Here is a 13393-nt window from a genome sequence, read left to right as displayed (position 1 = left end):
GAACTGTATATAGGAGCTGGCGGGCAGTGCAGTGTAGCCGCATGTACCGCTGGCTTGTATAGTTAATAAATGCGGATAGCAGCAGGTCTCTGGAGAATGACCTGCTGCGATCTGCTCCTCTGCCCTTGGACTACTACTCCTACCATGGACAGAGTCTGTCCCATGATGGGAGTAGTTGTAGTACCGCAGCGCTGAGGGGTGGCACTTGCACATCCCTCGGCTGCGGGACTTTATAGGAATACTACTCCCATCATGGACAGACTCTGTCCATGATGGGAGTTGTAGTCCAGGGGCTGAGGTGCAGATCGCATCGGGTCATTCTGCAGAGACCCGCTGCGATCCGCATGTCAGTTAGGAAGCCGGGTGGTACATGCATCTACATCGCACTGCCCGCGGCTTCTATATACACTGACATAATTCATAATCCCCGCCGCCAGGAGAGGAGAGCTCTGATTGGTCAGTAGGTATTCTCCAATCAGAGCTCTCTTGTTCCAGCGGCGACGATTATGAATTATGTCAGTGTATACCGCTTAATAAATGCGGATCGCAGCAGATCATTCTCTGAAGATCCACTGCGATCCGCATTTATTAACTATACAAAGCGGCGGTACATCGGTACATGCGTCTACATTGCGGCTTCTATATACAGCTGTCATAATTCATAATCGCCGCCGGGAGAGGGGAGCTCTGATTGGTCAATAGGTATTCTCCAATCAAAGCTCCCGTGTTCAGGCGGCGGGAATGATGAATTATGACAGTGTATATAGAAGCCGCAATGTAGACGCATGTACCGCCGCTTTGTATACCGGTAGTTAATAAATGCGGATCTCCAGAGAATGATCTGCTGCGATCCACATTTAAGTTAACAAGCCGGTCGGTACATGCGTCTACATCGTGCTGCCCACGGCTTCTATATACACTGTCATAATTCATAATTCCTGCCGCCTGAACACGGGAGCTTTGATTGGAGAATACCTATTGACCAATCAGAGCTCCCCTCTCCCGGCGGAGATTATGAATTATGTCAGTGTATATAGAAGCTGCGGGCAGCGCGATGTAGACGCTTGTACCGCCCGGCTTCCTAACTGACATGCGGATCGCAGCGGGTCTCTGCAGAATGACCCGGTGCGATCTGCACCTCAGCCCCTGGACTACAACTCCCATCATGGACAGAGTCTGTCCATGATGGGAGTAGTAGTCCTAAAAGTCCCGCAGACGGGGGATGTGCAGGTGCCACCCCTCAGCAGCGCTGCAGTACTACAACTACTCCCATCATGGGACAGACTCTGTGACATGATAGGAGTAGTAGTCCAAGGGCAGAGGGACAGATCTCTGTTCACATTATGCGTTTTGCATAATGGGAACAGAGCAGTGTGTTCCCAAACAGGGAGACTCCAGCTGTTGCTTAACTACTGCCCCCTATGATGGGAGTTGTAGTTTAGCAACAACTGGAGGCTCCCTGTTTAGGAACACGCTGCATTATGTGCGCTCTTCCCAGGGGAGAGCGCAAAAAATGTACTAACCCATATTTCTTGTTTTTCTTTTCTTCTCATTTCAGATACGTGAATGCGGAGGACCAAGTCAGATTCGGTGGACTGCGACGATGACCAGCGTTTTTTTTTTTAATTTCAATAAAATGGTTAACGAGGGCTGTGGGGGAGTGTTTTTTTTAAATAAAATTTTTAGATTAATGTGTCGTGTTTTTATAATTGAATTTTCAGGCTTAGTAGTGGAAGCCATCTTATAGATGGAATCCATTACTAAGGGCTTAGTGTTAACCCCAAAATCAGCTAGCGATAACCTCCAATTATTACCCCGGTACCCACTGCCACAGGGGTGCCGGGAAGAGCCGGAACCAACTGGCCCAGAGCCAAAATCAAAAATGGTGCTCCTAGGCCTAGGCGGTAACAGGCTGGCATTATTCAGGTTGGGGAGGGCCAGTAACAATGGTCCTCGCCCACCCTGGTAACGTCAGGCTGTTGCTGCTTGGTTGGTATCTGGCTGATACTGAACATAGGGGGAACCCTATGCGTTTTTTTTTTTTATAAATAAATAAATTAAAAAAAAGTGTGTGGTTCCTTCATTTTTTCAGTATCAGCCAGATACCAACCAAGCAGAAACAGCCTGATGTTACCAGGGTGGGCGAGTACCATTGTCACTGGCCCTCCCCAGCCTAAATAACACCAGCCTGTTACCACCTAGGCCCAGGAGCACCATTTTTGACGCTACGGGCCTGTTGGCACCGGCTCTTCCTAGCACCCCTGTAGCGGTGGGTACCGGGATAATAAATGGAGGTTAGCGCTAGCTGTTTTTGGTGCTAACGATAAGCCCTGGCATAGTAATGGATTCCGTCTATAAGACAGCTTCTACTACTAAGCCTGAAAATTCAATTATAAAAAATACAACACATTGAAAAAAAAACTTTATTTAAAAAACACCCCCACAGCCCTCGTTAACCCTTTTATTGGCATTTAAAAAAAAATGCTGTTCATCGTCGCAATCCGCCAAATCTGACATAGCCCTCCGCATTCGCGTATCTAAATTTTCAAAGGAATGAAAACAAAAATTTTTTTTTTACATTTTTGGGTTTCCACACACCAGCAAAAATGCAAGAAAAACCCAAGAAAAACTGACAAAAAACAGGAAAAAGCTGGGTCAGTTTTTCTGGCGTTTTTTGCTGATGGACAAAAAACCTCAATGGAATCCTGGCCTCAAAGCAATAGAAAAAAATCCCTATGTACACTTTTCCTGTGAGGTAGAGAAGGAGTGTACGGTAGAGCGAGGGGGGGGCATTCTATATTTGCACAAGATTTATCAAAGGACATGCACAGCCTTAATAAATTCTCAGCAACAGTGTACAATAGACAAGAATTGTAAACGGATAGAACTGTGTCTACAATAGACACATAATGATACATGTCCCCCATTGAGTTTTATATATACATATGTATAGCAAGCCAGTTTTTACACACTCCTCCACACGCTACATATATGTGTGTGTATATATATAAAAAGATAGATATAGATATGTATGTAGCGTGTGGGTGTGTGTGTAAAAACTGGCTTGCTACCCTGGCAATGTTTGCATTACACTGGCCTCTATGTGTTGCTAAGATGTGCTTTACTTTTTTGCATGTTTTTAACCCCTCTTTTAGTTAACCTTACCACATCAAAGAGAAGATATCACTCCCTTTAAAATCTTTCCTTGAGGGTTGGTCACACGTAATGGATACGCTGCGGATCCGCCGATGACCTGACCCATATTGTGCCTCCAGTGCAATGCTCTGCTCCGAGCAGCCACACAGGGACTTGAGTCACCACGCGCATGTGCAGTGTACTTAGACATCGTAGCCGCTCCGCGATGTCTGTGAGTACACTGCAATTACGCACGGCAACCCGCAGTCCTGTGTGGCTGCTCGGAGATGCGCATTGCCGCTGCGAGCAGGACATGGGGGAACAGCTGGAGGCACAATAAAGGGTATCTGCGGATCCGCGGCATTAAAGGGGTACTCCGGCGCTAAGACATCTTATCCACTATCCAAAGGATAGGGGATAAGATGCCTGATCGCGGGGTCCCGCCGCTGGGGACCCCCGTGATCTTCCACGCCGCACCCTGTTAGAATCAGTCCCCAAAGCGTGTTCGCTCCGGGTCTGGTTACTGGCTCCGCCTCGTGTGACGTCACGCTCAGCCCCTCAATGTAAGCCTATGGGAGGGGCATGGCAGCTGTCTCGCCCGTCCAATAGACTTGCATTGAGGGGGCGGAGCGTGACATCACACGGGGGCGGAGCCCTGAAGTCACTATGCTCGGTCCTCGTGGTCGAGATGGACTCAGTCTGAGGACCTCCAGAGGTTCCAGAAGCCGCTTAAGGTGGGTGCTGCATAGTAGATCCCGGGGGTCCCCAGCAGCGGGACCCCGGCGATCTGACATCTTATCCCCTATCCAAAGGATAGGGGATAAGATATCTAGGGGCAAAGTACCCCTTTAAATACTCTGCAGATCCTTTCCGTGTGACCCTACCCTTAGGGTATGTTCATACAAAACAAAACATACAAAACATATTCCACTGCAGATTTTGTTTTGCAGAATTTCTGCAGCGGATTATGTTGCTACCCTTTGACTTCAATAGGTTTGTAGAAAATCTTTCTTTAAGGGCTCAGCCACAAGAGCGGATTTCTGTGCTGATTTTCCACAGCTAATCTGCTGCTTTATATTTTCTGCTGCTTATTTTATCATTGACTTACCAGCAAAAAATAGGCAGTAGAAAATAAGCAGCTGAAAATCTGCACTAAAATAAGCAGCAAAATCAGCTTGTGTGAACGAGCCCTTAGGGTAGGGTCACACATGCCGTATTTTGCAGCATATTTTCTGCAGCTGATTTTGCTTCCCATTTAATTCAATGGGTAAGAAAATATGCCATGTGTGACCCTACCTTTAAAGTCCATTCACACACATACCCCATCCACTGCGGATTTCATCCTGTTATATCAAAGCAAACAAAACACAGCATTAAATCAAGTTTTTCTCTGTGTTGGTCCCACTCTTGGTTCGGCTTTAAAAAAGTACTGTGTGAACCCAGCCTTAGTGCTTTCTATATAGGCTAGAAACAGACATGGCAGTTGGGCCTTTCTTTGGGCCAAAAATGTGGCAGCTGTAGGTTATCTGGGAGACAATAGGGAAATATAAGAAATGCCATATTTTATAAGCTGTATATAACCCATTAGCGGTGTTTTTTGGCTCTGTGATCGTTTTTCAAGATCACAGCATGCTGCTTTGGTGTGTTTTTTATAATTCTGTTGCATTTTTCCTTGCATAGGGAAACCCAGGTAAGAAAAAATTTACTCCTCATACATTTCTTGTGCCATTTTTTTAATGCTAAAAATACATAAGACAAAATGTGTGCCTTTTGGAGGCCAGGGTGTTTTTACACATTTTTCTATTAAAACACCATGGGTGACACAAAAACTCTTGGGCCAGATGTTAGCTAGGAGTCCATAGGCAAATATGAAACACTTCACCTACCATGCTTTTTTGTTTATATAAAAAAAAATTCTCCCTTTAGGGCAGGGTCACGCGGGGCACATCCGCAGTGTATTTCACCGAGCTTCTGGCTATAGCTGAGTAGCTCTGTGTGTCCGCTCGTTATGGCTGATTTCCCACTTAAGACTGCCGCCTGCACATCCGCAGCGTCAGATACATTGCGGATGTGCCCCTTGTGACCCTGCCCTAAAGCTTGGATTCTACTTGGCTTTTTGTTTTCAGAAAACACCAGTCGCTGTATGGCACTTTTTGGGCCAAAACGCTATGGCCAGATGTTAGCTGGGAGTCAATAGGAAAATATGCAGCACCATACCTATATAGCATTTCTTCGTTTGAAATGTATTCACCTTTTTGTAGCATTTTTAGGCTCGGTAGCAGTTTTGCAAAATTGCAGCATGCAGAGGGTATAGCATATTTTCAGGAAATCTTGGCATTTTTCCTCCCATAGACTTCTATGGGAGAAAAAAGTGCAATGTGTATTTCAAATTGGCCTTTTTTTCTAGCCTCCCCTACCCCCCACACCAATTCTACAATAGAAGTCTTTCAGTCACATGATGAGTCACTGAAATAATCGGATGACTTGTAATAAACAAAAATACATGGGATAAAGGCCCCGATTTATCAAACTGTGTGAGAGAAAAAAATAGAGTGATTATCCCACAGCAACCAATCACAGCTCAGCTAATGAGCTCTGGTAAAGTGAAAGCTGAGCTGTGATTGGTTGCTGTGGGAAAATCACTCTATTTTTTCTCTCACACAGTTTTGTAAATCCGGGCAAAAATGTCAAAGAAAAAACATCATTACTAAAACACTATTAAAAAAAAAAAAACAACACACACACACACACCGAAAACTGCATCCTGGGAGGGCAAAAGGAGGGGCAGTTTTTGTGGTGTTATTTGAAAACTCTAGCTCTTGCATTTTTAGAGCATTTTCCCCAAGTTTATGGCATTTTTCCCCCAAAGATTTTATATATAGGTGAAAAAAAGAACATGTGTAAATGTGATTTCCCCCCCCCCCCCCTTAAATTTTGTTACAGAAATCCACGAATCACATGAAAAAATGCAGGTGAACAAAAATGTATGTACTAATACACACCAGCTCAGATTTATTAAAGGAATTTTGCACCTTTTTCAGTGCTATCTGATAGGACAGGAGAGAGCACAGAGGAGTACTATCAGACAGGAGAGAGCACAGAGGAGTACTATTAGACAGGAAAGCACATAGAGGCATACTAGCAGACAAGAGAGCTCATAGAGAAGTACTATCAGAGAGGAGAGAGCACAGAGGAGTCCTTTCAGACAGGAGAGAGCACAGAGGAGTGCTATCAGACAGGAGAGAGCACAGAGGAGTGCTATCAGACAGGAGAGAGCACAGAGGAGTGCTATCAGACAGGAGAGAGCACAGAGGAGTACTATCAGACAGGAGGGAGCACAAAGGAGTCCTATCAGACAGGAGAGAGCACAGAGGAGTACTATCAGACAGGAGGGAGCACAAAAGAGTGCTATCAGACAGGAGAGAGCACAGAGGAGTGCTATCAGAAAAGAGAGAGTACAGAGGAGTCCTATCAGACAGGAGAGAGCACAGAGGAGTACTATTAGACAGGAGAGAGCACAGATGAGTCCTAGCAGACAGGAGAGAGCACAGAGTAGTACTATCAGACAGGAAAGAGCACAGAGGAGTACTATTAGACAGGAGAGCGCATAGAGGAATACTATCAGACAAGAGAGCACATAGAGAAGTACTATCAGAGAGGAGAGAGCACAGAGGAGTCCTTTCAGACAGGAGAGAGCACAGAGGAGTGCTATCAGACAGGAGAGAGCACAGAGGAGTACTATCAGACAGGAGGGAGCACAAAGGAGTCCTATCAGACAGGAGAGAGCACAGAGGAGTACTATCAGACAGGAGGGAGCACAAAGGAGTGCTATCAGACAGGAGAGAGCACAGAGGAGTGCTATCAGACAAGAGAGAGCACAGAGGAGTCCTATCAGACAGGAGAGAGCACAGAGGAGTACTATTACACAGGAGAGAGCACAGAGGAGTACTATCAGACAGGAGAGAGCACAGAGGAGTACTGTCAGACAGGAGAGAGCATAGAGGGGCCCTATCAGACAGGAGAGAGCACAGAGGAGTGCTATCAGACAGGAGAGAGCACAGAGGAGTACTATCAGACAAGAAAGAGCACAGAGGAGTACTATTAGACAGGAGAGAGCACAGAGGAGTCCTAGCAGACAGGAGAGAGCACAGAGTAGTACTATCAGACAGGAAAGAGCACAGAGGAGTACTATTAGACAGGAGAGCGCATAGAGGCATACTATCAGACAAGAGAGCACATAGAGAAGTACTATCTGAGAGGAGAGAGCACAGAGGAGTCCTTTCAGACAGGAGAGAGCACAGAGGAGTGCTATCAGACAGGAGAGAGCACAGAGGAGTACTATCAGAGAGGAGAGAGCACAGAGGAGTCCTTTCAGACAGGAGAGAGCACAGAGGAGTACTATTACACAGGAGAGAGCACAGATGATGATATCAGACAGGAGAGAGCACAGAGGAGTACTGTCAGACAGTAAAGAGCACAGAGGGGCCCTATCAGACAGGAGAGAGCACAGAGGAGTGCTATCAGACAGGAGAGAGCACAGAGGAGTACTATCAGACAAGAAAGAGCACAGAGGAGTACTATTACACAGTAGAGAGCACAGAGGAGTACTATCAGACAGGAGAGAGCACAGAGGAGTACTGTCAGACAGGAGAGAGCACAGAGGGGCCCTATCAGATAGGAGAGAGCACAGAGGAGTACTTTCAGACAGGAGAGAGCACAGAGGAGTACTATCAGACAAGAAAGAGCACAGAGGAGTACTATCAGACAGGAGAGAGCACAGAGGAGTCCTATCAGACAGAAGAGAGCACAGAGGAGTCCTATCAGACAGGAGAGAGCACAGAGGAGTACTATCAGACAGGAGAGAGCACAGAGGAGTACTATCAGACAGGAGAGAGCACAGAGAAATACTGTCAGACAGGAGAGAGCACAGAGGGGCCCTATGAGACAGGAGAGAGCACAGAGGAGTGCTATCAGACAGGAGAGAGCACAATGGAGTCCAATCAGACAAGAGAGAGCACAGAGGAGTACTATCAGACAGAAGAGAGCACAGAGTACTACTATCGGACAGGAAAGAGCACAGAGGAGTACTATTAGACAGGAGAGAGCACAGAGGAGTCCTAGCAGACAGGAGAGAGCACAGAGTAGTACTATCAGACAGGAAAGAGCACAGAGGAGTCCTATTAGACAGGAGAGAGCACAGAGGAGTCCCAGCAGACAGGCATGGATAAAGTCCAGTAAGTGTGGTGGGCTAGCACTGAACTGATAGCTGTCTGATAGGACAGGAGAGAGCACAGAGGAGTACTATCCGACAGGAGAGAGCACAGAGGAGAACTATTCGACAGGAGAGCACATAGAGGCATACTATCAGACAAGAGAGCACATAGAGAAGTACTATCAGACAGGAGAGAGCACAGAGGAGTCCTTTCAGACAGGAGAGAGCACAGAGGAGTACTATTACACAGGAGAGAGCACAGAGGAGTACTATCAGACAGGAGAGAGCACAGAGGAGTGCTATCAGAAAAGAGAGAGCACAGAGGAGTCCTATCAGACAGGAGAGAGCACAGAGGAGTACTATTACACAGGAGAGAGCACAGAGGAGTACTATCAGACAGGAGAGAGCACAGAGGAGTACTGTCAGACAGGAGAGAGCACAGAGGGGCCCTATAAGACAGGAGAGAGCACAGAGGAGTGCTATCAGATAGGAGAGAGCACAGAGGAGTACTATCAGACAGAAGAGAGCACAGAGTAGTACTATCAGACAAGAAAGAGCACAGAGGAGTACTATTAGACAGTAGAGAGCACAGAGGAGTCCTAGCAGACAGGCATGGATAAAGTCCAGTAAGTGAGGTGGGCTAGCACTGAACTGATAGCTGTCTGATAGGACAGGAGAGAGCACAAAGGAGTACTATCAGACAAGAGAGAGCACAGAGGAGTCCTATCAGACAAAAGAGAGCACAGAGGAGTCCTATCAGACAGGAGAGAGCACAGAGGAGTACTATCAGACAGGAGAGAGCACAGAGGAGTACTGTCAGACAGGAGAGAGCACAGAGGGGCCCTATCAGACAGGAGAGAGCACAGAGGAGTGCTATCAGACAGGAGAGAGCACAGTGGAGTCCTATCAGACAAGAGAGAGCACAGAGGAGTACTATCAGACAGGAGAGAGCACAGAGGAGTCCTAGCAGACAGGCATGGATAAAGTCCAGTAAGTGAGGTGGGCTAGCACTGAACTGATAGCTGTCTGATAGGACAGGAGAGAGCACAGATGAGTACTATCAGACAGGAGAGAGCACAGAGGAGTACTATTAGACAGGAGAGCGCATAGAGGCGTACTATCAGAAGGGAGAGAGCATAGAGTAGTACTATCAGACAGGAGAGAGCACAGAGGAATCCTAGCAGACAGGCATGGATAAAGTCCAGTAAGTGAGGTGGGCTAGCACTGAACTGATAGCTGTCTGATAGGACAGGAGAGAGCACAGAGGAGTATTATCAGACAGGAGAGAGCACAGAGGAGTACTATCAGACAGGAGACAGCACAGAGGAGTACTATTAGACAGGGGAGCGCACAGAGGAGTGCTATCAGACGGGAGAGAGCACAGAGGAGTACTATCAGACAAGAGAGAGCACAAAGGAGTACTATCAGACAGGAGAGAGCACAGAGGAGTACTATCAGACAGGAGAGAGCACAGAGGAGTACTATCAGAAAGGAGAGAGCACAGAGGAGTACTATCAGACAGGAGAGAGCACAGAGGAGTCCTATCAGACAAGAGAGAGCACAGAGGAATCCTTTCAGACAGGAGAGAGCACAGAGGAGTGCTATCAGACAGGAGAGAGCACAGAGTAGTACTATCAGACAGGAGAGAGCACAGAGGAGTACTATCAGACAGGAAAGAGCACAGAGGAGTACTATCAGACAGGAGAGAGCACAGAGGAGTACTATCAGACAGGAGAGCGCATAGAGGCATACTATCAGACAAGAGAGAGCATAGAGTAGTACTATCAGACAGGAAAGAGCACAGCGGAGTCCTTTCAGACAGGAGAGAGCACAGAGGAGTACTATCAGACAGGAGAGAGCGAAGAGGAGTACTATCAGACAGGAGACAGCACAGAGGAGTACTATTAGACAGGAGAGAGCACAGAGGAGTCCTTTCAGACAGGAGAGAGCACAGAGGAGTGCTATCAGACAGGAGAGAGAGCACAGAGGAGTGCTATCAGACAGGAGAGAGCACAGAGGAGTACTATCAGACAAGAGAGAGCACAGAGGAGTACTATCAGACAGGAGAGAGCACAGAGGAGTACTATCAGACAGGAGAGAGCACAGAGGAGTACTATCAGACAGGAGAGAGCACAGAGGAGTCCTATCAGACAAGAGAGAGCACAGAGGAGTACTATTAGACAGGAGAGAGCACAGAGGAGTCCTAGCAGACAGGCATGGATAAAGTCCAGTAAGTGAGGTGGGCTAGCACTGAACTGATAGCTGTCTGATAGGACAGGAGAGAGCACAGAGGAGTACTATCAGACAGGAGAGAGCACAGAGGAGTACTAATAGACAGGAGAGCGCATAGAGGCATACTATCAGACAGGAGAGAGCATAGAGTAGTACTATCAGACAGGAAAGAGCACAGCGGAGTGCTTTCAGACAGGAGAGAGCACAGAGGAGTCCGTTCAGACAGGAGAGAGCACAGAGGAATGCTATCAGACAGGAGAGAGCACAGAGGAGTACTGTCAGACAGGAGGGAGCACAGAGGACTACTATCAGACAAGAGAGAGCTCAGAGTAGTATTATCAGACAGGAGAGAGCACAGAGGAGTCCTATGAGACAGGAAAGAGCACGGAGGAGTACTATCAGACAAGAGAGAGAACAGAGGAGTACTATCAGACAGGAGAGAGCACAGAGGAGTACTATCAGACAGGAGAGAGCACAGAGGAGTACTATCAGACAGGAGAAAGCACAGAGGAATGCTATCAGACAGGAGAGAGCACAGAGGAGTACTCTCAGACAGGAGAGAGAACAGAGGAGTGTTATCAGACAGGAAAGAGCACAGAGGAGTACTACCAGACAGGAGAGAACACAGAGGAGTGCTATCAGACAGGAGAGAGCACAGAGGAGTGCTATCAGACATGAGATAGCACAGCGGAGTCCTATTAGAAAAGAGAGAGCACAGAGGACTACTATCAGAAAGGAGAGAGCAAAGAGGAGTACTATCAGACAGGAGAGAGCACTGGGGAGTACTATCAGACAGGAGAGAGCACAGAGGAGTCCTATCATACAGGAGAGAGCACAGAGTAGTACTATCAGACAGGAGAGAGCACAGAGTAGTACTATCAGACAGGAGAGAGCACAGCGGAGTGCTATCAGACAGGAGAGGGCACAGATGAGTGCTATCAGACAGGAGAGAGCACAGAGGAGTACTATCAGACAGGAAAGAGCACTGAGGAGTCCTTTCAGTTAGAAGAGAGCACAGAGGAGTGCTATCAGACAAGAGAGAGCACACAGGATACTATCAGACAGGAGAGAGCACAGAGGAGTACTATCAGACAGGAGAGAGCACAGAGGAGTCCTATCAGACAGGACATAGCACAGAGGAGTGCTATCAGACAGGAGAGAGTACAGAGGAGTGCTATCAGACAGGAGAGAGCCCAGAGGAGTGCTATAAGACAGGAGAGAGCACAGAGGAATACTATCAGACAGGATAGAGCACAGAGGAGTACTATCAGATAGGAGTGAGCACATAGGAGTACTATCAGACAGAATAGAGCACAGAGGAGTACTATCAGATAGGAGAAAGCACAGATGAGTGCTATCAGACAGAAGAGAGCACAGAGGAGTATCCATGCCTGTGCTTCAGCATAGACAAAGTCATGATTTTATAAGCCATGTCTTCCTGTGTGGCACTGCATCAGCCTCACTGCACTCAGCTGGGATGCATAGCCTGCATTCCCTCTTCCTTGGCCCTCGGGAGTGGTGGTAGGTCCACCTCCTGGCCTTAGGCCTCTTTTTGCCGCTCTGCACTAGAAGTGCTTTTTCATGATGAATTTCCCCATCTCCTCCTAGGAGCCATTCCTGCTCCTGTGATGGTGCACTAGTGCTTCTGACTGGGGTATAGGGTTATTGGTTCTGTTCGTGACTCGTGATGGTTAGATGTATCACTTCCTGATGCCTGTTAACCTACACGGTCCGAGAATAGGACAGCTTCTCCTGGGCCCGGCGTGGGATAGTAAATACATTGTTGTCAGCTTACGAATAACTGTCTTTACTGAGGCAGGAGTAGTTGTTACAATCCTCACAGCGCAGATTAGAGTAGAGGAGATGCAGAGTAACCCTTGGGAGCCCTGTAGACTTGCTGTGACTTGTAGTATTTTACACCCACTTGGCTTTACTTGTTGCAGGCTTGGGACTTAAGACTTAATTTTGAAGCCTCCCACGCTAACTAGGGTTCTGATAATGTCCAATTAACGCCACACCACCAGGGTATGAACTAGCACTGTGTGGCCCGTTGACTTACCAGCTCTGGTGCTCACAGCTAGGAATTTCCAACTCCTCCTGGGCGTGGTGACTTGCTTAAAGATTTTCTTTAGGCTTCCCTTGAATTACCTCATACCCGTGCTGTCTCTTCTCTACACTGCAGCTCACACTAAGCTCTGTACACAGACTCTTCACACTCCTAAACTGAATAACTTCTCCCCCTATACTATATCTGGCCTTGCTAGTGAGGCCTTCCATTGGGCAATCATGGTCACATGGGTACAATACATCATACCTCCTAACAGATATCCTGTACATTTCTTAAAGATACTGTCCAAAACATTATACATCAACAGACAATAACCATAATGAATATTAAAGCATCAACTGAGCAGCAGGGCCTAGCACAGGCACCTGAAGCAATGTTTACCTGACAGGACCCACTCTAGTACTGGGACACCACACTCCTAAAAGCTACCCCAGGCTGGTAAGGCTGAGCAAAATATTACTATGGGGGACTGGAGTGGGAAGCATAGGGGCTGATGTGCCAACCAGGGCTAGTAATGAAATTCAGCCCACATTATCCATACAGGCGATTTCTAGCCCTGGGTGGTCATTTCAGCCCTTATGCTTCTCACCGCAGTGATATGACCTCTGACTTGTGATAACAGGGCTAGAATAATGCATAATACTGTTGGGTGGATTCATCTAAGTAAACCTGGGGCTGTGACAGAGTATGAAGCAGTGGGGGTAGGTATATACTTATGCTTCCCTTATGCATCCTTCAGAGGCTTA

The sequence above is a fragment of the Hyla sarda genome, chromosome 6 (genome assembly GCF_029499605.1).
Source record: "Hyla sarda isolate aHylSar1 chromosome 6, aHylSar1.hap1, whole genome shotgun sequence".
Lineage (NCBI taxonomy): Eukaryota > Metazoa > Chordata > Amphibia > Anura > Hylidae > Hyla > Hyla sarda.
This window is presented reverse-complemented; position numbering follows the sequence as displayed.